At 38.0% G+C, this 26,134-nt stretch overlaps 1 protein-coding gene across 1 annotated transcript in view; it reads right to left on the reverse strand.

Annotated features, from left to right (window-relative positions):
- Positions 1 to 26,134, reverse strand: part of LRCH3 (leucine-rich repeats and calponin homology (CH) domain containing 3) — a 69,067-nt gene that overhangs the window by 37,443 nt on the left and 5,490 nt on the right. The window lies entirely within an intron of this gene.

Below are 26,134 nucleotides of genomic sequence, written 5' to 3' on the forward strand. Positions count from 1 at the left end.
AAGGGGTCTTCCCAGCTGCTGAAAAATGCCCTGCTTGCTGCTAGTGGTAAGGTTTACTGTTTCTTTGTGATCACACATTCCTTGCTTGGCAAGAGACAAAAGTTTAACCAAAACTACTACCAAATGTTTGTATTTGAAGAATCAATATTTTTCCTTAGCCAGTTCCAATTAGGAGTCTATATGTATAAGATATCCATCAGTATTAACTCTCCTTCAAGAGGAAAAGCTGCATTGTGATAAATAATGCAGTTGCAAAGGGTTCTTTTTTCTTTATTGCTTATAAATGCCAAAGGACAGTTCTCACAAACACACACTAACAGCTTCTTAACACACCCAGCTCAATTCTAACAGGAGTTATGCTCACATCAAGAGCATCTTGCATGAGCAGGGAGTTCCTATAGAGATACTGTCTGTTTAATAAACTGACGCTTCACCTTTACATTTTTAAGGGAGGGCAGACATTCATTGTAAAAACCCATCTAACCTGAATTGGTGTTGTGAATGATTAAAAAAAAAAAATCCAAATTTAATTGCTATTTTCTTTATTTGTTTTGAATTTCAGTTTCTCCTCATCAGCGTAAGAGGATAAAAGCTTCCACCCCCAAGCATATACAATAAACTGACATAGTAATTTCTGTATCTTTATTCCATGAAGGAACCATCCACTACAGCTTACTTTTTAAAGACTGCCAGTGCAGATAGGTCTTGTGTCTCTTGACATTTTTTATTTCTTTTTAAAAGGGAAGCTTTGCCAGAGTAAAAAAAAGCCTTCATCAGAGATATCCTGCCTACCATTGTTCCAATGTATGCCGCTCTAGGTTGCCCAAGGAAAAGAGGTCACTCCGAGTGCAGCTGGAACTGACTAGGTCTACCTCAATGCTTAGAACAAGCCATGAGCTACTACTGACAAATAATCAGTAATTAAAAATCTCAGTAGAAAGAAGCACTATGAAAAACTTTGTAGAGAAAAACCTCCAGATGTTCTTAAATGCACAAGTGGGAAGGAACTGCATTATCCAATCTACAGGTATGACTGAAGCTAACTGTAGCAGAGGCTATGATGGATCTAAAGTTCAGCAGATGTTGCAGGGTGCACACAGATAAGAAAACATGAAAATCATGGAAACTTCTAATCCACCGATACAAAAAGGTAACGGGGAACATAACAAAACTCCTTGTCTGTTCAGCAATGAGTATTTAAAAAAAATTAAAAAAAAAAAAAAATCACACTAAGTACTTCTTTCCAGCTTGTATCAGCCTCAAACATGACCTCAGCTTAAACTTGTCCGAACTTGATTTTGAAAACCCAACATTTTTAAATGAACATTTCTGACCAGCTCTAACAGTAGGAGCTAAAACTACAAAATAATAGAAATCATCAGAATTAAGCCTGCACTGCATATCTAGAGTTGTTTAATTGCCTTATGACAGAAAACAGTTCTAGAACTTTGCCCCTCTTTTCTATTTCTTGTGAAAGAGACAACCTCCCCCCCTTTTTTTTTCCTTCTAGGAGTGGGGAAAATCCAGCACTTACAGATTGCTAAAGACAGCTTCCATAAACATCCTAATTTTACCATATGCTAATCCAGATAAAACATCAGATAAATGTGTCAAATGCAAAGACGGACCACTGTGATGGATCCTGCTTTGGGCTATTGCTGAACGCGAAGTTTTCTTACCTATTTTTTAATTACTCAATACTACTTATTTTGCACAAGCCATCTCTCATAATACACTAGTCTGTCCTAGGGTTTCTTCTGCTTTACTTCCATAATTTAATTATCATTAAAGTTTTAGTGAAAATGACAGCAAACTCCAACCCTCCCCTCCTCCAAGTTGTATAGCTGCAGTAGATTTAAAGCAGAGTAATAGTGCTAAAACTATCCAACAATGTGATGTCCAAAACTGCAACATTACCAATGGGACCTCTCCTGTGCCAACTATGTTGTAAAATGCTAACAGAAGAGCCATTTCCAAACAAACATACTGTCCCAACACATATAAAAATGATGTATCCTGAAAAATTTCTAATAAGGGCAGCCAATCATAGTATTTGTAATCACTGAAATTATTTGCGATACATACAACTTGCCGTAAGGTTTCACAGTACAGTTATATGTTACCATATAAGAAAGGGAGAAGAATGCGAATTATTTCAGAGATGACTAGAAACAAGCAAGAGTAATTTAGAAAAAATACTTAGCTTCCACATTGACTAGATGTTTAAGCACCTATTTATTTTAAAAAAATTATTACAACATTGGTTCACCTATAAGGTGTAAGTGTTTTTCTTAGGGACTCTGGAGGATGGAACTGAATTGCACCACCTATCTCGCAATATACTAACATCCTTCAGCACACAGCTGTGCTGGCAAAGCCTGTTTTAATACTACCCGTTTTAACAAAGAAACAGGCTTCCCAAGTAATGAGCCATATTTTCTGGCCGAAGAGTCACAAAGAAAAAGTTTCTTTTGACTCTGTTTTGGAAAGGGTTTAACCACAAACATGAGAATTCTCAATTGCTTTTTGTTTCACTTTATCTTACCAGAGAACATTTAAAACCTAGTGTTTACATATTGTTCAGACCATAAGGCATGGGAGTACTAGTCAAGAACTTCATATATTCTGAGCTATGATTTAGTATTTCTAAAGAAATAATTCCCTGCAAAATAACATCAGGTATGAAGAAATGAAAATACATTTTAAACAACAAATGAGCTCATAGCATGACAGAAAAGAGACGCCAAAGCTGGTTAGCAGCAACAACTAAGTTTTTCCAGACTTCCCTCAACCTACAGTGATTTTTAAAACTTGGCATTTCTGTTTAGCAGTAGAAATTCAGTGGAAAGCAGACTAAATCGGAGCTGAATTTTGATGCTGCAGTGTAGTCTCTTAAAACATTCAGTATGGGTCTAACCAATTACAAGTTTGGTTAATAAGGTTGCAGCATTTTTACTCACATGATGGCCATGAGAATGCTATCTTATACACAGCATCCATGATGTTATGTGCTCGAATGGGGAGCTAAGAGGGAGGGTCTGCCACGACCATAAAAAAAGGCAAGTGCGTCGTGGTTTAACCTCAGCCGGCAACTGAACAACTAGAACAAAAAGAGCTATACCGTAAAACAAGAATACCTCGAAAATTAGACAGAAGCAATATATGATAAAATACAATGCGAATCCTGAACCTGCAAACAAAGAACTGCTTTCGGTTATTTGCAATCCCTGTTTTGCCCCCCTGCAAACTCCAGCAAGTATTTAAATTTCCTAAAGTCCACAACACAGCATCCCTAAGACTCGGTGACGTTTTTGATTTTGGCTGATTTCTCTGGAACCCTCCCCCGCTCCAGAAAGCAGACCTTAAATGGGACCAGAAACGGGGCAGAGTACAGCAGTCATTGTACGAAACAGTTCAACAACTCCATCCTCTTCCCCACCTTTCTCCTAAAAATATCTGAATGAAAGGAACAGCTCTAACAAAACCAGGAGAGAAGCAAAGAAAAAAGTACTCCAGTGGCTGGTTATATATTTACATATATGCTACCCTGCAGTACAGCAGTAGCTGCTGCTTTTCCAAAAGAGAAAGTGGGAGCGAGGTAAAGGAACAAAAACTAAGGTATTTTATTGAAATTATCTTGTAAATTAAGACTTGTTTTAGTGATATTGTTCTGCTACTGTATCCATAAAATAACTGCTCAAAAACCAGAAAACAAAAAGGTGTTATAGTACAAATTTTGTGCAAACTGAAATTTGTGCAAAGATTTCTCTCAATTTCTCAGAAAAATGACAGAATGTGGCTGTGAGATAATTTTTTTTTTTTTTTACAAATATTGTATCATGAATTAAGAAGCAATTGATAACTGTCAAATCAACCAAGGAGTAATCAGCATGATGCAGATTATTTGCTTTAATATGTACGTGCACACCCTCGCTGCCTGACATACCATAAAAAAGCAAAGAGCTAACGACTAATCCCCCCCCAAAAGCACAAACGCTGAATTTCACTATGAATAAGCATATGAGTGAAATATGGATATCATAATTTGAACTAGGATTGACTTGTTTGTGTTCACATTTCATGGCTTAAAATTACTGTTACCAGAAATCTGCTTTAAAAAAGGTTCTTCTAGCCTGCTAAAAATGGATGCGTTTCCTTGAAGGCAAGATCATGTGGAATTTTGGCAAAGGGGAAGCGTTCTTTGGAACTAAGCTCTTTGTGAAAGATAAAAAAGCCAACAGTACAAACACAAAGTGAAATCTCAGAGTGGAGTCAGATCACTGACCTTTTCCATCTTAATTGGGATTCCGTTCAGAAAGCCAGCAAATCCAATGTTAAATGCAACTAGAGAATACACTATGTTTAAAATTGCATCATTTGGCATTAAATGTAAACTGTTCCTGCTCAAAGAATGTTCCTCTACCATCAAACATCAGCAGGGCTGTGTTCACACATCTTTAACTTAAGCTGTAACACAAATTTTGTCTCCAAAGGAAAATCACTGATGCATAAAGATGCACTGTTTAAGGTACCGGGTACTTTAACCCACTACAGATGCTATAAAGAGCAGGAGCTGCAGCTCAACTGTTGCTGGCACTCAAACTAGCTGGGCGGTGGTGAATTCCAATTCATCACGAGATGCTAATGTGATCAGTCCACTAATCCTGTTGCGATGGGAATACGGCTTTGGCTCTCATTCCAGTTAACTACGACAATGAGGGCCAGTTCCAGGCCTGGCCTGTGCTACAAAATTCTGTTGATAAAAATCTGCCTTTTATCACCAGAGATCTGCGTGTGTTCCCCACACACATTAAATTTTTTTTTTTTTTTTTTTTTAAATGTAAACCAGCAAAGCCTCGATTTTTGGCCGTCAGTTCAAAACAAAAAGTCAGCAACCACTGTAACACCCGCTGGCAAAATGGTAATATAAGAGAGATTGTGACATTATGTCAGCAGCTGTGAACTGTGGGCTCCCACCCATGATGTATCGTGTCTTCTATAACAACCCAATTGCAGCTGTGTGACATCAGCCATGAATGTGCTGCAGTGATGCAACAATACTGGTATCTGTGAATTGATTTGAATCCTGATGGTGACACTGGCTGCTATACACTGCCCTCAACTTGGATGACTTCATTTGAAGGGCAAGAAAATGTTCTGTTTTCCCTAAAACTATGAAGCATGTGTTGTAACTTAAAAGCACACTCACAGTTTTCCTTTTATACCAAACAAATCCAAGATATATTAGCTTGCAGCTTACAGACAAAAATATATTTTCATATCAATAATTAGGTAAGCCAATCAATGACCAGGAGGCTGACAGCCAGTATAGTGACAGAAGGAAAAAGGCCTAATGAACTGCTGTAAGAAGACAAAGTACAGCTGTTCAAGAAGAAATAAGTTCAAAATCTGGAACTGTGTAAACAGACTTTTTTTTTTTTCCACATGCACAACTTAAAGACCAGAAGCAAACTCCACCGTTTCACAATGATAACAACAAAACCGCAATCACCAGCTTCTCATAAAACACTGAAGAATATCCTTGAAGTAGTTGATGTAATCTCACAGATATGGAAAGCAGCTCACCTGAACAACTCATTTACAACTACTGCTCCGGAAAAGTCAGGCTGCTCCCTGGAAATTAACTGCTTAGGTTACAGGCATCTTTCAGATAACGTCACTAAACAGATCTTTTGAGGAACTTGATGCCATTTGATTGCTCAATTATGACATTTAGAATCAACTCTATTAGAACCATTACTCACATTTCCAAATGCATTTGAAGCACGTTGTTATATAAACCATATCTCCAGTTTTTGTTTGTCATTCATTCTATTAGCCAAATAAATTTCTGCATATTGATCCCAGTTTTATGAATTCACTTGTTTCACCTCCCAAATATTTCAGAACTTGAAATGAAAATCTGAGAAGAGCAATGCTTGTGATCTTGCTGATTTTTAGGAAACATTCCCATAAAGCTACTAAAAGAAAATGAATAAAATGAAAGCACAGCCCTAAGCAGATGAGCTACTGGTATTATTGTACTGACTTTCCTGCACAAGAAAATTAGAAATCATCGTAAAAGAATACCTCTGCGTTACAATTCTGATGCTGTTGGTCTCTGTACTCAGTACCTGGGAATGTTTTCTTTTCTAAGCACTGAAAACACTGGCATCCTTAGAGCTTCATTTCACACCTGGAGGATTTCCTGACACAGGAGGGGTGATTTTACCTCTTCCTGCCAGCTGTGATATAACACTACCACTTTTGTCATACCCTAATTTAAATCAAACCTCAGAAATGTCATCTCCTGACTCACCTTCTACCTGCCGGTCCTGTCAAACCTGAACTTTTCCCAACTATTCTCCCATGTATCTAAGATGGGTTCTTGTAAACCCATTAAGTTAAGGTGAAAGAAGGTGGCATTTACTGAACCAAAATGAGGCTGTTCCTTCTTTGTTTTACCTAAGCAATGCACACTTCCAATGCGATAGCACCACTGCCCAAGCCGGAATACCTGAGTAACAAGCATAATGAAGACTGTTTTCACCTACATCATAATTTTTGTAGCCCTGTAATGAAATACAACCCCCAATTTATAGCTTCAATTTCCAGTATTTCATGAAGGAAAATTAGATTCAGACATGTGATTCGTCCTTGATACACTTACGAAATTTCAATTCTCAGCAGATCCATTCTTGATACGTACAATCACATTCCTACTTAGCAGCAGTACTAGCAGCAATAAATTGTTTTAACCATTTCCAATGGACTAACATTTTGTAACCAAGAATCTCCAACCTGCTGTTTTTTGCAACATGAACAAGCTATGATTTCTGCAGTTACAGAAAACAAGGCAAAGGTTAGTGATTTCTTCCAAATGTCAACTTGGCGGTGCTACGCCTGGAACACAGAGGCACTCACCACCAAAGCCTACTTCACCAACCTGAGAATATACTGCATAACATGCAAAACAAATTGAAAGATTACACTTCACTCTGAAATCAGCCCTCTAGATTTCCTGCCTTGTGTGCTGAAGACAAGGTTTGTAGCATGCTTTTAACCAAAGCTGCTTAACACTGTCCTTTATAAAACCTGTTTCAAATCATTGCCAAATCATTGTAAGTTTCAGATGCATGGATCAAAGTTTCACATATGCTATTTTCCTCTGGCTACACTTTTATTTTGGAACATTCAATACAAATAACGAAGCTTCTTGCCAAAGGTTTTGAAAAACAAGAAAACCCCTCACTTCTCTGAAGAACTCTCACAAATCCCTTGCTTGAAGCAATTTTAGTGAGTGAGAATTATGGCCAAAGCATTTACCTTTTCCTTCAACACCTAGATTACCAAATGAAACCTGGCTAGCTTCTTTGTTTTTTAACTGAGGAGCATCTTAAGAACAGTCACACAAGGGAGTTTTGCAGAATCTGGCTTCCAAATTACTTGAACTACACTAGGTTTTTTTAGCAGTAAGTTGTCCCTTCAACTCTCCTCCATTAAAACACATCACATAAAAACAAGAAATGAATCAAGTACAACTCTCTTACTGAGCTTAGTCTCTGCAACATTCATCATTCTCTGTTAAGACTAAAAAAAAAATCTACATACAAAGATTTTTAAGAACTTTAATTATACTAAATAAGAAAACTCAGTCACACCTGGGATCAAAGAGGAAAACAGAAGATTCTAAGCACCAACTCCCATTCTCCCTCCCTTCTTTTCTCTCCACATGATTTTAATTCATATTTGCTGTAGTTTAGCTTTCTCTTTTACACATGAAGGAAAACCTCACAGGTATCACCATAAAAAACACGGACTAAGCATAAACATATTTTACAGTCTTGCACTTAATGTCAGCTGCTGCACGTCCTCTGACAAGAAAGCACATTCCCAACGAAAGCATGATTTTTCTCACAGGAGCAGACTGCATGAGTACCGCAAGAAGAGAATAAATATTCTAATCAGACTAACAACTTGGAATACAATGCCATTTCCTCTGAGAAATAACTTCATTTTCCTTTTGTAAGGAATAATATTGTTTATTAAAAATAAAAAAAAACCCAAAACCAGTGGAAACTATAGAACACCATTACACAGTTGTTCTTGTGTGGTTACTGGAGAACAGGCAAGAGTGACAAGCTCCAGTCCCTGCAAGGAACCGAGAACTCCTCATATTCCATCGACTCCAGTTACTTTTCCTCTAGTTGGCTCTAGAGCAAGAAAATCAGTAGCCTAAATGAATCAAACTGTTATGTCAAGTATTGTTTATTCATTTTTCAACATAGACTCTGGCTTCACAGTCAGCCACTCTAAGCCAGTGAAGGGAACGATTTCTTACAGGCCATGTGTTATCATCCCCTCCCTTGCGCCAGCATTCCTGATTGTGCAGCCATGCAGCCAGTTGGGTGTCATTACCGAGAACAAATCCTGCAAAAAAACAAAGCCACAAATAGTCTTCAGCCCTTCTGAGGCATGATCTGATTCATGCTGCAGTTGTGTAATCTCTAACATCAATATATGAGGATGAGAATGTGTGGCTGCATGGTAGTGAAGAAAGGGACCATGACTTTTGGCAGTAGCTGGGATTTGGACTAGCTGGTTAATAATAACAATGAAACTGCATTTTTTTGGTTCCTTAACACAGACACACTTCTAACAAAACACAGAGTTCTTTTCAGAGTAGCAAATACAGGGCTGTGATCAGGAATTTATTCCCACATTTTGCTCATTACAGATACATACCTGTGTACACAGCATGATATTTTAAGGATGGCACACGGTGGAGCAAAGGAAACACTTCAGGAATGAGATGTAGCCACTTTTCAGATGAGCAGGGAGTGGAATTCAGTGGCTTTAAAAGGGAGGCAGATGAAGCAAGTCAAATGACCTACCAGCTGGGCCTTATGACTGGTCAGTAAACAATGGGACAGACTACAGACAGAATACAAACTGCAACTGCACGCACTGCTACAGCAGAGGTGACGCAAAGTGGGACTGTTATCTGTGTTTGAAAATAAGAATTAATTCTAACTCCTTCCTATGGAGTTTGGGGTTAAAAAAGTTTTTACATATGCTTTACTTCCAACTTCTGGTACACACCACCACGCAACCCCCCCCCCCCCCCCCCCCACTCCTCTCTCTTCCAGCAATTGCATTCCCTTTCCTCACTAAACTTGGGCATCCAGCCAACAGCACAATCATGCTTCTCTTTCAAACAACCCTAAAACATAAAGCCAAACAAACTAAAATAAGTGAAAGTTGGAGAAGCAATGTTGCAAGAGATCTAACACTGAGGAAATGAACCAGAGTCTCCAGCTCACCAAGTCCAGTTAAATTGGGGAAGTTCAGTTCCTCATGGCCAGCTGCGTTGCAGGTCTCTCGTTTTTTTTTGTGCAAAAAATACATACAATATTTATCTCCAGGGAAAGCAGCCTTTGGACTACACCTACAAAGCTGGTAAGGCAGCATACACCCCTTTGTTGATAAACCTGATTTAAAGGAGGCTATTTTGGTTTGACCCAAACCTACTCCTTGTTGACCTTAAGCTAAAAAAGAAAAAAAAAAGAAAAAAAAGAAAAAAGGCAAATCATAGCATAAAACCTGTATGTCTAGCCTTTTATACTAGTTTAACCAAGACAGTTTAAAATGATATCTGAAAACCTTGGAGATACTCGCTCTGGGATCCAACTATACTGGTGTAAAGTTATCACCTCTCTTGGATACTCCTTAGCAGCCCTTTGCTGTAAGCTACTGATTCTGCAATGCTTGTGTGAGCATTTCCCAATTTCCATCAGGCAGAAAAACAGTCAAGTTAGCTCACATGATTTTTTAAGTTGTTTAAACTACTCTTGCAAATTTTGCCTGAAGCTGACTTGGGGAGGACTTACATGAACTGTATCTCTAGCAGATCCATAAGGGCAGTGACTTCCTTTGGAGGCAGAGTCTCCTTAAAGTAGCTGTTATCTGCGCATTGACAAACAAGTTCAAGACTTGCCTTTACAAAAAGGTTTAGAAAAAGACAGGGGGGAAGAAAGAAAACAACTTTTGAAAGAAAATCTTCAGTCAAGATTTTCTAAGCAGACATTACTTGGAATTGAATCAGATCAAAGTCCTCATTACTTAGGCATTCTATTTTCTTCTAGCGTTAAGCAACCATCATCTCGGCTAAAACAAAGGAGACTAAGCTCGTTTTGTAAATGTTTTGCTGCAACACAATTACTTAGAATCATTACACGGTTCAGATTTGCTGCTTTGATTCAGGCCCTCAATCCCAGCATACACAACATGAAATTTAGCTCTCCTCCTGTATTTCTTCCTCATCTGTTTTTATTTTTAAGACATCTGTTTTTCTTGGTTCTCACACTCAGGATCATGGAGAATGAATACCAGTAAATGGACATACTCCCACCAAAAGCATCAGTGCTTTCCACAGGCCTGAGCTGGCCTTGTCCCATATTATTCAGGAAAGACGTACCTCCCTTCTATGGACTCACTTCCCCAACCGGGAAAATTTCTCATTTTCTTTTACATCTCTTCACTTTCCCATGAATACTTGAAGACAACTGACGACTCAAGACTTGAGTGTAACTTCTCACTTTCACAGGGGCAGAACTAACCTGGTTGTCTCTTCATAACTTACAGTAACTTGTTATTAGTGACCTGGTTTACAGCGCAGAGGAGAGAAGAACTCTCTGTCCTGCTGCACAGACATAGGAATGAATGTAGGTGGCAAAGGGCTGCAACTTCTTCAACCTGCTGTGACAGTGTCTCCTGAAGCTATACTCGAGCTTCATTAAACTTAACTTGAAGACATACTTTTGCAGGCTCGATTTGGAATGCTGAATCTAAAAGTCAAGTCGCTTAATACATATTTTGTATGTTGTTTTTAATTAAAAAGCTTGCTATTGTCATTATAAAACTTGTCCTCACATCATGGTAAGTTGTATTCAACAATATACTTCAGTACAGGACACAGTGCAAGCTGCCACCTCCAGAACAGAGGGCTGAGCTAGTGTTGTAATGGGCAGACATTTGCTCCTTAAGAGAGGAGAGAAGGCTGTGTGTTCTGCATGGCAACTTTTCATTTCCTTACTTCTACAAGTTTAAAGAAACACATTTTTCTCATGGTCCCGAGACTGGCCAGTAAGCATTCAGAGGGCTTCAAGGTCTTCACGCACATTATCATCTCCTTCAATTCCATTTCTCTCACCTTTCCATTTTTACATGGAAAACCTGTAGCATGCAGGATGTACATAAGGTACCACACACAGAAGAAGCTATGTAAAATAGAAAAGACTCTTGCCAAGAAACTAGACTGCATATACAACTTATCTTCACAAAAAAGACAGGAAAACAAAAATATGATAAATATTAATTCCTCCATTTCATGATTTGGCTCTAAGATACTATGCTAGACACCATAGTCTATCATTTAAAATCCACAGTCAACTTCCAGTTATTCAGAAAAGGAGGGGGAAGGGAGAGTCAGATAATGTGGATAAAGCAATACCAGAGGTTAATATAAAACATAATGCAGACGGTGTGCAATGATAAGTAATGACACTGCTGACAGAAGAGTATCAAGACCTCCTAGGTCGCACTGAGCCAGGCTAGAAAACCCCTGTAAGGCAGTACAGTGCCTTTTGAATAAATTTATGCTGTCCAAGCTGGCACTCCCACAACTAGCTTAGGCACTCCAAGTACACCTACTATCTTGTTAAACCACCCTCAACAACCTGTTCATAGTTATCGAGAGTTCTACCTGAAAGGACTATCAGTGAGGAAGATTGTATGTTACTGTCACTTTGCTTAATGCTCTGCTCTGGCTTTCATCTGTATCAGTGAAATATCTCATATATTCAGCATTTCCAACGGCTCTGCGACTAAACCGTAACTTGGGGAAGGAGACCTGGCACAGAATAAAGGCAGGAACAGGTCAGTCAGGAGGGCAAGAAATGTAAAATGCAACCAACAAAGACTTCATATTTCCACCATTCATCTATTTATTTTACCAAAAGCTAGCAATGACTTCAATTCATCTTAATATTGTACAGAAAATTCTCCATCTACAAGCATTTTCACATATAAATGTCAGCTAATAACAGCTGCAATTTACCTAGTACCACATTAGCTTTGCATATTCCCCCTATATATTTCACCAATCAGTTCAAAATATATTACCTTACTCCCTTTTATTCCACAGACAATTTAAGTAGAATGATACGTTAAAGTCAGCAGTAGATGGACAGACCATAAAGAAAAACATTTTAGCTGTGAATACATTTCAGAATGTCCTAAGTGGAGAGTTAGAAACAAACCAGCTCAAACCAGAACGGAAAATTCAAAGGTCCTAAAAAGCAAAGTGAGTAATTTCACACAAAAAGGCTAATCACTTTCAGAGAAAGGCAAGCATTTCTATAAATTTTTATGCCTGTTATTACTGCATTTCTCTGAAGCTCTTAATAGAGTACCTCTATATTTACGGCAGTTAGATACAGCTTCATCAGACTACACAATAAGGTCACCAAATATGTCTCATACCATTGCAGACACTAATCTGTCTTGAGCAGAACGGTATTTGATTGAGGAGAAAAGTCAATAAAGTCCAACAGTCACAAGTCCTATGTTCTTTTAATGACTCCTTGAGGCCATCTCTCATGCTGACATCATCCCTAACAAAAAAAGTCTGTTACACTTTACACAAGCAGCATTGCAATTTTCAATAGGACAATTATTGCCAGAATTCTAGAAAAAGAGCTGGAGTCTTACCAAGTCATCTGTGCAGTACAAGCCATTTTAGTGTCAAGAAATAAAACAACAGTATAGGATATGTATGGAAAATATCCCATATCAAACAGAGAGAACAGCCAAATGAGGAGATAAATGACAGCAATTGCCAAAACATATGTTCATAATATGAAATAAATTTTGAATCTGGAAACCATAAAAAAGTCATCTTCAGTCAAAAACACACCATGCAGACATTAGCAGGGATCAAGGACTGCAGAACTGGCGGTCACAATTTCATACATCTTCACTTTTTTAAAAGCTAAACTTGCTAAAAACTAGTAGCAAGGCTATCAAAATGATTGTTACATTCTCAGATTAATATTTGAGGTGAATTGTATACATCTTTTCACAAAAAAAAAAAACATTATGAATCCCTGGCAGCAAACACACAAAAGAAAATCCAAACTGATCCGACTACAGCTGAAAATATCCCCCCCCCCAACCCAACCCAACCCAAACCCATCCCTATTCAGAAAAATGCGTAAGTCAAGATTTAGCAGTGAACATTGCTCTTAAGAGGCCATGATGGAAATTAATCTCAAACCACAGTAGTCACTTTGAAAGTTTTTGGCTGGTTGTCTCTACCCCTCCATCTCCTTCTGAGAAACACCAGTTTTCTCCATGTGACAACTCTGTCTATACCAGCCCAGTACAAACTGCATGGAGCAGGAGAAAAAGGAGAACAAAAGCTTTTTGCATTGCTAGAAGAATTCTTGACAAACACTGAGCCACAGAAGAAAAGCTGCGTGGTGACTGCCCACACTGGACATGGTGACTGCCCACACTGTACAATGACGATGACGAGAATTCCACTTCCAGAGATGTCCGTTATTCCATTTCATAATGACTATTTTAACTGCTAGTATTTTTAGAGCTCTACGTATATATACAACCTCATTTAAAAAAAGTGTTCATTCGCAAATGTGTAAAAAATCCAAATGGAAAGAAACTGCTTCATACATGCTAACACACGGACACAAGCATGACACTCGAAATGTATGAAAGAATACTAGCGCTCCTCAGCAACATGACACCCTGCCTTCTGCCCACTGCTTATGAAATACTTGACTGTGTTCCAGCAGAGCAGGGTTTCATTTTACCAGAGCACTTCACAAAGTTAGCAGTGAGGGGAAGTGTGCAATAAATGAACTCATCCCCCCAACCCCCCAGATGAAGTTTCTTCAGGTACAAAAGGAATTACCCAACTAAAGAAATCACCTTAAAAATAAATTCATTTTAAAGCAGAAGACATTAAAAAAAGCTTTAAAAATGGAGCTGGAACTATTGCCAGATTTTAAGTCCATGTGCAAACGTCTGGATGCATCTATTAGTTTTTCCTATTAAAAATTATGAGCGTTGTGAGAAACATACATTTAATATTTATTCAATCCATTTATCTTTCCCAAAACCTCACTAGGATAACAGGCTTGGGTAAAAAGAGGGACAACAGTCTTCAACTTAGGTGAAAAAGTAGATAAACTAGTAGTTCCAGCACCACAAAAAAACTCCAAACAAATCCAACCCCAAACCATGGAAAATAGTCCCACTGCAACAATCACTCCCTGGATTTCCATCAAGAGATTTAATGGAAATAATTCAACTTTAACAACTTTCAGCTTTCAGAAGTCTGCACAGAGGAGTGGGGAGATAGAGAAGGGCTTTGATGCAGCAAGGGTACTGGATAGCTTAAGAGTCCTGAAATTACAAATTTGATTTTCACTGAATAGCAAAGAATAAGCCAATGAATCACACACAGCAAAATGGAAGGGTTATACATTGAAAATAATTGGGCCTGATATGCATTTTTTAAAAGACATTATAAAAACGGCACAGCATTAGAAGATTAATTTAGCTTCAAGTATAAATATGGAAGTGATCAGCAAAAAGAAAGCAGTAAGGGTAGGAAAATGTGAGTCAAGCAGGATATTTGAAGTTTATACAAAAAGAAAAATGATGATAAAGCACTAACAATAGTGATGGTACTGAATATTTCTCTTGCCTTGAAAGTAATATTGGTCTCGTTACTGTAAGTACAAGTTGATGAAGAAAATCTATCCCAAGATCACTAGAAGCACAGAAATGCATCTATACTTCTAACAGAAGTAAAATAAAACTCCAGGCTACTATAAAGCAAGAATGAGAAACTTGTGAAAAGTCTCACCATAAAATATATTTGAAAATAAAACCATTTTATTTATATTTCACCTGATAATATTTAACATTCTTTACAAACAAGAATTTCCCCATCTCTATTAAACTGCAGCTACAGCCAAAGAAGAAACAGCTGTTATAATTGTGACAAGAAATACTACATCAAAGAAATACTCTGTATCAATGAAATGCAGTGCTCTGTAAGATAGCAAGAATGGCAGCGATCTTAAGACAAGATGCCATTAGCTGATTAAAAATTTGGTAAATGAAAATTTGCCACTGGAGTTTGACATCCCCTGAAAAAGTGAACACCAACAATACAGCAAGAATGACTCTTTTGTCACAAGAGCTACATGGAAAAGTTGTCACGTGGAAAGTAATGTGAAGAAAGCTCTTGAACAGCTGGAGTGAAATAAAGTTTATTACAGTGAACTTATACTGATGCTACAGATGTGAAGCAAAATTAAAGTTACATTTACAATTTAATACGCACGCACACATGTATTAAACTCCTGTTCATTAATCTTCTTTCTCATCATGGAAGATGCTGCAGTCATCTAAGTTTTGCTTATCAAAAAGGATGTCTCCAGCTTTACAACTGTTAACATCCCCAGTCCCTCCTAGAGTACTGTTATCCCTGCACAACATGCCATTTTATGAAATTACATGATGTAGTAATACCATTTCAAATCAACTGGCATGGAAATAAAATACAAAGACATATAAAAAAATCTTTCAACAAATTTAGTCTATGTGCAATATAAAACTTGAAATGAAATTAAACTCGTCTCCAAAATAAGATGGATGGCTTATGATTTCTTTTTTCCTCCTCTCTTCATGGGGCACAAACTGCATTTTCTAGTTTTAAAATTACATGACTCTGCCTGAGAAGTAAAACAATACACCAAATGAGTTCTTCTATAAATGCCTCTGACATAAGTATGTATCGCCGTGCAAACAGCGAGGAAGCAGGATGTACCTCACAAATTAGAGAAAGCAAGATGCAAAGGGACGGGAAACGCAGCAGTAGAAGGACTTCTTTAAGGTCAAAAACAGAGAATGGAAATAGAATAGGCAAATCTAAGAAGCATCATTTATTTTAAGTATGAACACATTTTCTCCTAATATGATTAAAAAATAGACACCAGTGGACTGAAATATCCCCAGTTGAGAAAAAGAGAAGTATAAACTGCTTCTCCAAGAGCTGAAGCGGTAGCCGTGCCAGTCTACAGACAGATCCTCTCTGCCTCCTGCACTGCATCACATCGGTGCCATGCAGGAGCAAAGAGAAATCCATGATTCTACTCAGGTCTTTTTGTTTATTTGCTTTTGTAATCCCCAACAATTGTCAGGTATCAGATACATTTCTCATTACCATACTGAGAAAGCCCCAGAGAAGTGTTGTAGTCATTCATCAGAAAAGGAAATCACTTCCCCAAAACAGAGGAAACAACACCTCATTCAAGTTATCCCAGAAGCTGCTCATACAGCTTGCAACGCACACTTCTAAAAAACCCTCGTATTTGCATTTATTACATATTCAGCATGGTCACGAGTTGAAAAGAACTGCATCATATGGGAAGGATATAGTCAGGTTTAAAAAATAAAAAAAATAATAAAAATATCACATTTCTGTCTGAAAATCTAATTAGATTGAAATAATAACAGTGGTTATCAAAACTGTAAACCTATTTTTTCCATTTAAATACTGCAAATCTGGCAGCACTGCGCCAACAATTGCATTATTGATGAGAATATGTATTTTTGCCTTTTGTTTTACATATCCAAAGAGGAAAAATGTGTTTTAAGAAAAAGGAATACGAACCGGATAATATTTTAATATCATTTAAATGTGAAAAGCTATTTAAATGGTCTAGTCTCAAATTGATAACGTTATTAAAGTGGAAGTTCCACAGACTTGTTTCTTAGCCACTTTCTGAAGCAGCACTACAATGACTGTGAATAGAAATTATACTGCTGACACAGTAACACTGACACAAAGAACTTAACAGATTAACAGATGCACTTCTCATTTTAGCATATACTTGTGAAAGCAGAGATGGCAGATGTTTAAAAGATTACATCTGTATTACTCAGTTACATAATTCACACCCAAATCGTGCACTAGAAATATGTGGGGGGAAAAAAGTACCACTTACATTGTGCCTTACCTCCTCAAAGTGCTGTATACTCCTTAACAGTAGTAAACACAACTCTCTTGCCTGTTCCCTAATAGCAATTTGAATAGAATGTTATGGTGCAGAAAAAGTTAAACTCCAGAAAAACATATGAAGCATGTTAATTTCATAAGGAATAGAGATTTCTGGCAAGGAAAGCCATGTTCAAAGATTTATTTTATTCGTACTTTAATACTTCGGTCTAGATGAAATTCTATGAACTGGAAGGATTCTTGTGTTAAGTAACAAAAATGCTCTTTTGAAAAAAGCAAGAAGAGCATTCAAACTTTGCAACCTGTAATATAGTACTGCCAAGGTATTTTCAACATCTGAAAGAATAAATTTTTAGAAAACATGGTATGTAGAGACGTTTGTAGCCACAAAAGTATCCTCAAAAACAAAATATAAGTTTCAGGTCTAGGATACAAGTAGTTTGTACCACGCTCTTTATTCATGCTTATCATTTCTGAGAAGCTCAACATGACCTGGCAATGTGCACTTGCAGCCCAGAAAGCCAACTGCATCCTGGCCTGCATCAAAAGCAGTGTGGCCAGCAGGTCGAGGGAGGTGATTCTGCCCCTCTACTCTGCTCTGGTGAGACCCCACCTGGAGTACTGCGTCCAGCTCTGGGACCCCCAACATAAGAAGGACATGGACCTGTTGGAGCGAGTCCAGAGGAGGGCCACAAAGATGATCACAGGGCTGGAGCACCTCTCCTGTGAAGACAGGCTGAGAGAGTTGGGGTGGTTCAGCCTGGAGAAGAGAAGGCTCCGGGGAAACCTTATAGCAGCCTTCCAGTACCTGAAGGGGGCCTGCAGGAAAGCTGGAGAGGGACTTTTTACAAGGGAATGTAGTGATAGGAGAAGGGGTAATGGCTTTAAACTAAAAAAGGGTAGATTTAAATTAGATACAAGGAAGAAATTCTTCACTATGAGGGTGGTGAGGCACTGATACAGGCATCCAAGAAGCTGTGGATGCCCCATCATTGGAAGTGTTCAAGGTCAGGTTGGATGGGGCTTTAAGCAACCTGGTCTAGTGGAAGGTGTCCCTGCCCACGGCAGGGGGATTGGAACTAGATGATCTTTAAGGTCCCTTCCAACCCAAACCATTCTATGATCCTATGATTTTTCATATTTATTCAACATGATCATAACCATCTACGCTTGAACTTGTGATTAATGTAATGATATGGAAAAAGCATAGAAAGTTAAATCTGTAAAAAATATGGCATATCACAATCAATAAAGTTCTCAAAATAATTACAATACAGGTATGTTTTTGTACCCCTCACATTCTTGATATCTTAAAGTATAGCCCCGGGAAAAAGTTAATTCTTCAAATTTTAACAAGCCAAGTCAGAGAGAAACTATGGCTTTATCTTCATATTAAGGTTTGTTTGGGTTTGTTTTTTTTTTTTAATAAGCACATTAATACTCTTACAAGTGTATTTCTGGTAGTATAAATAAACCTTTGGGTAAACAGTAACGGATTGTAAAAAGAACGTTTTTGAATAGAAAACTAGCCTCCTTCTTACTCTACATGAAGAGAGAACAAATCTCTCACTCAACACCATTTGCTAACATTCACCATATCAATTAGCCAAGAGAAAGGAGGATGTAATACTTCAGGAAGATTTTAAATAGTTGGTGTGCATTTGGGCACTAACAAAATAAACCCAAATCTTCCACCTCTTATTTCAAATTACAAGTTAACGCCCCCGCCCCCCCCGAAACAAAAAAAACAGCAGGGATAAAAATTGTGAGTATCTTAAAAACAAAAAAATAAGAAAAATATATTAAGTTGATCATAGTAGGAAATTTGCAGTTAAATATTGTCTCATGATAAATGATATGACAGCACCTTTAAATTGAAAATTCAATTTAAAAAGCTGATTTAAAAAAAATGTGTTTAAGGAAACCAGGAACTACAAGACAGATTGAACAGTACAGGGGGGGTGGGTGTAGTATTCTCCATGAAAATTTCCTTCACCATGCTCAGAATGAAAAGCTGGCATTTAATCACCAGTGAAGGCTATCAACACTGAAGCTTTTAGGCTTTCCCTCTTACACTGTAACTTTTAACTGCAATTATAACAATCTTCTGATACACAGGCATCCCTGAATGATGGGATATGATTTGCACGGCAGCAGAACAGAGCCATGCCATATATAATACTTGAATATTTTGCAACACATTTACAGCTCAAATGATCAATCTACTGTTTTAGCATAGATGGGTTCCAAAGATAATTTTTTTACCCTGCTAAGCACAAATCTACCCACCCCTTGGCAAGCCAGCAGAGTAAAAGGAAGTAGCAGATATTTTATGGCTCATAACCACATTCAGTCGTGGCCCTCTACAAAAACATTTATTCCATAGCTGAGCTTGGAGTCAATGTAATGACAAGCACCTAATTGTCCTGCTATTATTGTGCTCAATGACTCTCTTACTTCTAGAGAACAGCGTGTATGACACCAACTCAAAGACCAGTAAAAGCCTTAGGCTATGACTGAACTAAGATGTAATATATATATGGCCATAAATAATAGTAATAATGAGTTAAGCAGGTTTAAATTACTACTTGTCTCATCAGCACCCTAAAATTAATTTTCTGCTCGGATTTAAAAGGAATTTTCTACCAAACGTTAAGATACTGATTATTCCTCTTTTTATCGTGCTAACAACTTGGATGCAAAGACCGGAGTTGGCAATGAGAGGCATTTGAGACAGAGGACAAGATTAACAAGGAAAGAAGACAAGGTTAAGACATGGAAGCTGGGCTGAAGGAGATGAAAAAAAACCAAACAGGGGCAGAAAAGACAGAACTGAGATAACATATTGCTGGGGACCAGACGTGTGACATGGAAGACACAGAGGAACCCCAACCTGCTAGAGCACAATCCCCTCCGGTACCAAGCACAGAACCCAAGACCTGCACGTCCCATCACTCCTCTGCTCTCAAACTTCTACACAACCCAGAGGCAGAGCATCCCACTCTACAAACAGGTCCCAAGGAATGACAACCTACTGCTATCTTACTGGCTCAGGTAAGAGAGACCTGATGGACGTAAAGGTTTGAACTGTGCTGATGAGTCACGTGGATGCCAGCATGACTGAATCTAGAAATTCAGCCTGAATTTAGAATTCAGCGTTAGAAAAGTAACCTGAAAAGGGCACTGATATTTTGTACAGAGAAAACTCAGTTAAAAACATGTAAGACTGCAAAATCAAGCACACAGACAGTATAGTCTGTAATCAAAGATGCCCGCGTAACTTTAATTGCTCACTTCCTGGGCGTATCTACTGTCCAAAGATCTTTAACAACCACATACTACTTCTCATTCCTCTTCAACATTTTTTTGTTCAAGTAGATTTCTTCAGACAAGATGAAATTACTGTAGAATCAGGACTGATCACAGTAACTTTTACGCAAGAGATTGATATTGAAAAACCATTAGGGAACAAAGCAGGGAATTACAGAAAGAAAAAGGGATGGCTAAGCTGAAAGCTGGTGAATGCTGTTTTGCAAAAATGGATTGCATCCTGTCAGTGCCATGTATTTCCTTCATAATACTAAGCAAATCTTCTAAACTCATTTTTCCAAAGGTAGTAATTAATCACATATTTCCATTTTTCTAGATGTTGAGCTTGATTTCCAGTACTCCTGAGGAGTCATCAAGGCATCTGAAGTTAATAAGAACTGCACTTAAAAAAAAAAATTAACCTGTAGTAGCTGGGTTGCCTAAAAGTTCAGGCACTAAGTGTTTTGAACTTGGTACCCCAAATCAGCAAATGCTTTCAAATTTAGTACAATCCCAAGCTTCATATATGTAAAATGCAGTAACATCACCTTGCCTCACTTCTCAGAGATTACATTAAAAATAGTGTTTGAAACCTTTTCAATAGCAGAGAGCACTACTCAAAAGCCCAAGGCAACAATAACACATTTCTGTATTCAGAGCTAAGTTTCAACAGTAAGCAGAATAAAGAGACTAAAATTCACATGGGTCATTGAACAATGGGGGGGGGGAATTGAATAGACGCTCGCTAATCCTACTGCCCTCTGCACAGAGCAGACTATGGTTAAAAACTGTATGTTCCAGCAGCCAACACCTGGGCTGCATAGCAAGTGGGATTTTTTAGGCATATCCTCATTTTGGAGTGCTTGAATTACATTTAGAGAAGACTATGACTGTAAATACTTTAACTTTCAAATCAGTAACATTACCAGCTGGAAAAGAACAAAGACTCTCCTCACTCTAAGGAGACTTCTGGGCTCTGTCAGTAAAAGCAGCAGTTTGCAGTGTGGAATCACAAGTGAGGCTGAAGTAAAGGACTATTGGGACAGTTTTGGGGACTTTGAAGTGAAAAATAAAGCCCTCTTTCTGCATATATACAAAAGTACTAACTTATGCAAAACAACATAAAGAAAAGACGACTGTATTACCCTTTGTGCCTTCTCTAAATATCTATAATTCAGAGAACTAAAACAGTATTTTAATTCTAATGCACTGATAAAGTCTAACCACCAAGACACTTAATGTGAATGAGTTTTCACCCCTCCACTTTGGAGAGGGGGACACAGCAGATGAAAAAGAAAGTACACTGAATAGCTCATGACTTCAGCTAAATACACAACTGCAATTCATTCAAGCTGTTTGGCTAACATCGGAAACCATGAGATCCAAGCCTGATTAGTTATTAAAGAGAGAAGAACCCTTGAATTGAGTTATAGCTTTTTCGTTAGCTACCATGTAATTTTATTTTTAACACATGCTATATAATTTGCAGTGTTTGTTGTAACTAATTCTTTACTGCTGGTTCTTCTGCTGAAGAAACTAATTACATCTACTGCCGTCTAAAGCTAAACCTAAACCATCAGTTTAAAATTACTTGCATAAAATACCATATTTTGCCAAATGAAAGCATTAGATCCCAATCTGTCAGCAGTAAACTTTCACTGAATGCAATTCAGCTCTATGAGCCATGCTCTAAAAGAAAAAATTCCCAGGCCCACTGAGTCAAAGGCTAGCACATTGTTTTACAAAAAAATAATTAGCAAATTTACAACAAGTCAGTGGTAAAAGGTTACAAAATAGAGTTAAGGTGCCATTTCACAATTGATGCAAGTCAATTTAAGCTTACATATCTGCCAAAACAGGCCCCCTCATTCTCATCACCCCATACAGTCTTTCCACCCTTTCTGTTTGCTGGCACTCACGTGAAGACGCGGCGACCTGTCCAAGGATTTGCTCCAACTAGTTACTGGCTGAGTTTTCAGCCAGATAAGTACGAAACAGCTTGTTGGAAGACAATATGATTGCTGGTGTTGACCGTGCAGCAGGAGATGAAGACAGAACTTCCCCTTTTGGCATCAGCATAGAACTTGGATCACATTAGGCTGTGTATTTACGACTGCCTTCAGGGAGTACTTAACCAATATAAATTTGCTACCTCCAAGCACAGGTACAGCCACAGGAGAAGAGGGTTGGAAACACCACAAGAGAAACAAAGACATTTCCTTTTTTCCTAAACTAATTTGTCCTTCATGTGGCTGCAGGACTCAATACAGTCACCTATCAATCCCTCTCCTCTTTACTTTTTATGTAGTTACAGTTATCTCCAAAAATGTAACTAAGAGTGTGTATGCAGGCAAGACAGTATTAAAAAAAAAAAGTCTGATCATGATGGAGGCAGGAAAGTGGAAGACTCCTAGGGAAGTAACTAGAAACACATGCAATCCTGAATACCACTCAGAAGACTTTACTGGTAGTAAAAGTTTGATTGTGGGACTTTTTTTGTTTTAAAAGATCAACTCACTAAACAAAGGCATTCCGAGTGCCACGTATTACTTTTATTGCAACAAGGCTTAGAAACTACAAGCTCAGACTCCACTTTCCCAGTTGCTATAAAACATTAGGCAAAAAGACTGCCTGTGCACCAAGAACCTTTGAACATTATTGCAGGCCTCAGCTCTCCATCAAAACCCAACACAACCCATTCAACAAAAATGAACTATAAACTACGACAGTCAACTGCTCTCCACATTTTGAGGGTAACAAAAAAAGCAGGAGAACTGACCTCAATTTACCAACTTACCAAAGCACCACTCTCAGATAATTCCGTTAGCCTAGACTAAGAATTGCCAGTATTTATGCACAGAACACACGAGAGCCAGACTTTCTAATAACAGAAACATAACAAGAAAGAAAATAAGAGGGAGCAATAGTCAAATTATAAAGGGACTGACACAAGTAGGAGGTAGCACCAAAAAATGCAACTGAATGGAAAAAGCTAGATTACTGTCTGAAGTTTGGGGAAAGACTGTCATCCTCCCTCCTTCTCGCCCCTACAGCTACTAGAACCTCCGGACAGTGTATTTCTCTTTGGGTTTTGATAAGGGTAGAGGCAAGTATATAAATCTGAGCACAAGACTCTGAACTACCTAATGAAAAGTTAGGTTTTGATTTTTAATACTGAAACTTTACATAAGCTAAGTACTAACTCTGTAAACTCTTCTGACAAATAGCCTGTGACTTGAACAAAGAACAATCCCATTTCCTTCCAAGTTATCTTAAAGATCATAATAAAGTTACATTCAAGATACAGTAACCCAAAGAGGTTTTTTTCCAAGCAATTATTTAATTTTAGGATGGTTTGGATCCTGCTGTTGCAGCTTTAAGAACAAATAGTTAGGAAATATGGCCACTGCTGTATGAGCCATACTGTATTTCTCAAGCTGTTTTACATTTCATCAGGTAATATCAACTACATTTCTGGCAGGAAAGAAAAATACCAGTGAGACTTGTTACTGCAGAACACTCATATAGTCACTGTAATCCTTCTAAATGCATGCGAGCACTTAGCATATAGAAGTTTTATTGACACTATGGTCAGATTTTACTGTTTCTATGGAGAACTGCTAAGAACAAACTATAGAGATACCTTATTGGCAAAGTCATTCAAAAGGCAGTAGCAGACAATTTTCTTCTTCCTTTTCAGAGTCTTGCTATCTTTTTTCACTACTAATATATTCCAGAAACAAGACATAGTACTTTGCGTGTAATTATCTTACTAGTTGATTTCCATACAACAGCCATTTCTTTTATTGCATAAACCCACATATTCCCATCTTCTCCTTTAAAAATGGAGACAGTGAGTACTTTAGGTAATTACAGCTGTCATGGAGGGTTTGACAAATAACTTTTCTGCTCAATGTATGCTTTAGGCCACTGGGAAAGCTGTCAAATAATGACATCAGAGTCTACATTAACACTGGCAAAATGAAACTGTGCTTCCCCTCATATTTAACTCAGATGGTTTATAGCCCTTCCTTTTCTTATTCCCTGGTTGAGAACAAGAGTAGAATGAGCAAATGGGTTGTAATTCAATCCAGATAAAATGGGGACAGATAATGTAGGTTCAATGAAAGAGTATTAAAGAAAAAAGAAGCACATCCTTGCTTCGTTAATGAAGAAGATTGCTCATTCTTTATCATCAATAAGCTTTGTAAGCTTGAGTCATTTCCTAAAATTCCAATTAAATTGTAAGGGATGAGCAAAAAGAACAGCTGCTTTTCCCTCTTTCAGTATCTAAATTATTATTACACTGCATTTCTTGTACATGAGCCATTCCACATGTACAAGAACATTAGATGAACTACTGTACCATGCACTGTGGGGAGCTACCTTCCTGCTAATCCATTCCAAAGATCTCAAGCATAGACCGCCCCATCTTCAATTTGATTTTATATTAAATGATCTTAATTCCAGTCAAAACACAAAACAACCAGAAACTCACTATTACTTCAATGCCTGAAGTTACCTGCTCAGTTCTGAGAACAACCTTGAGCACTGATCTTGGTTTAAAAACCCTTGTGTGGGTCTTCACCATCTGGAAGACAGCAGTGCCCAGAAGCAGCTGAGGCTCTGACATTACTAGAGAATTCACTTTCCAGTGAAAAGTTTAGTGACTGAGGCAAATGATTAATGAGAAACTTAATTTTCCCACTGATGCCTAACAGAAATACTACATTAACTTCCAGAATAAAAAGGCAGCAAACCTGATCTGGTCATATGGTTTAGTTTTAGGTAGCCCTGCAAGGAGCAGGGAGTTGGACTCAATGATCCTTATGGGTCCCTTCCAACTTGAGATATTCTATGATTCTATGATTTGTTCATCAAATATTTTTCCAAAGGTAAGCTACACCTGCCAGAAACTCAGCTCTGATGATTGTTTAGTGAGCCGTTAAGAATGGTACCTAGAAGATATTACAGCTTGAGCACCAGGGTTAGTATTATTGTCAACTCTGAACTCATAAAAGATCCAAAGAAAGGTGATCTTCCCATTGATTTAACGTTTGAAAATGTACCTTATGGCTGACATCTACTTAAAGGGATTCTCCCCTTACCCATCATCAACATCAAAATCTGCACAGAGCACCCAACTAAACTTGATCAAGCATCTAATCTCTAACACCCTGTTCCTACTGACCTGCTTTGTTGGTTCATCTGCGTTAACAACAGCTTCCAGGCAAGGCCAGTGATTCTGTTAAGGCTTAAGGCTATGCTAGATGCTGGTTTTCTAGCAGTGTTCCCTCATTACATTAATGAGGGATGTGATTCATTCCCACCTCTTTAGCATCGATGCAGTTACAGTGACATGCAACTACTTTTGTTACTGCAAGAACAGGAATGAGCTATACCAGTATACATGATCCACACTAGAGAGGTGTCTATTCTGGCACATAAAAAGGAGTAAGATTTGCATATACATTGTTTTGTCTTCAGTTTTATGGTTTGGGAATAATTCCAATAATTTTTATGAAACTCCACATACACATGCCCCACCTGATGTGCTTTGAGTCTTTGCAGCACAGCAGGAAGCCACTCGCAGTCTACTGTCTAGGGGGTTACTTAAAGTGTTTATTTAAAGTGTTTATAACACCTAACACACATATACATTATACCATATTATTTGTGGCTACTCCCACACAAAAGAATTGGAAGTTACAC

Source organism: Pygoscelis adeliae, unplaced genomic scaffold (assembly GCF_000699105.1).
Source record: "Pygoscelis adeliae isolate BGI_AS28 unplaced genomic scaffold, ASM69910v1 Scaffold245, whole genome shotgun sequence".
Classification (NCBI taxonomy): Eukaryota; Metazoa; Chordata; class Aves; order Sphenisciformes; family Spheniscidae; genus Pygoscelis; species Pygoscelis adeliae.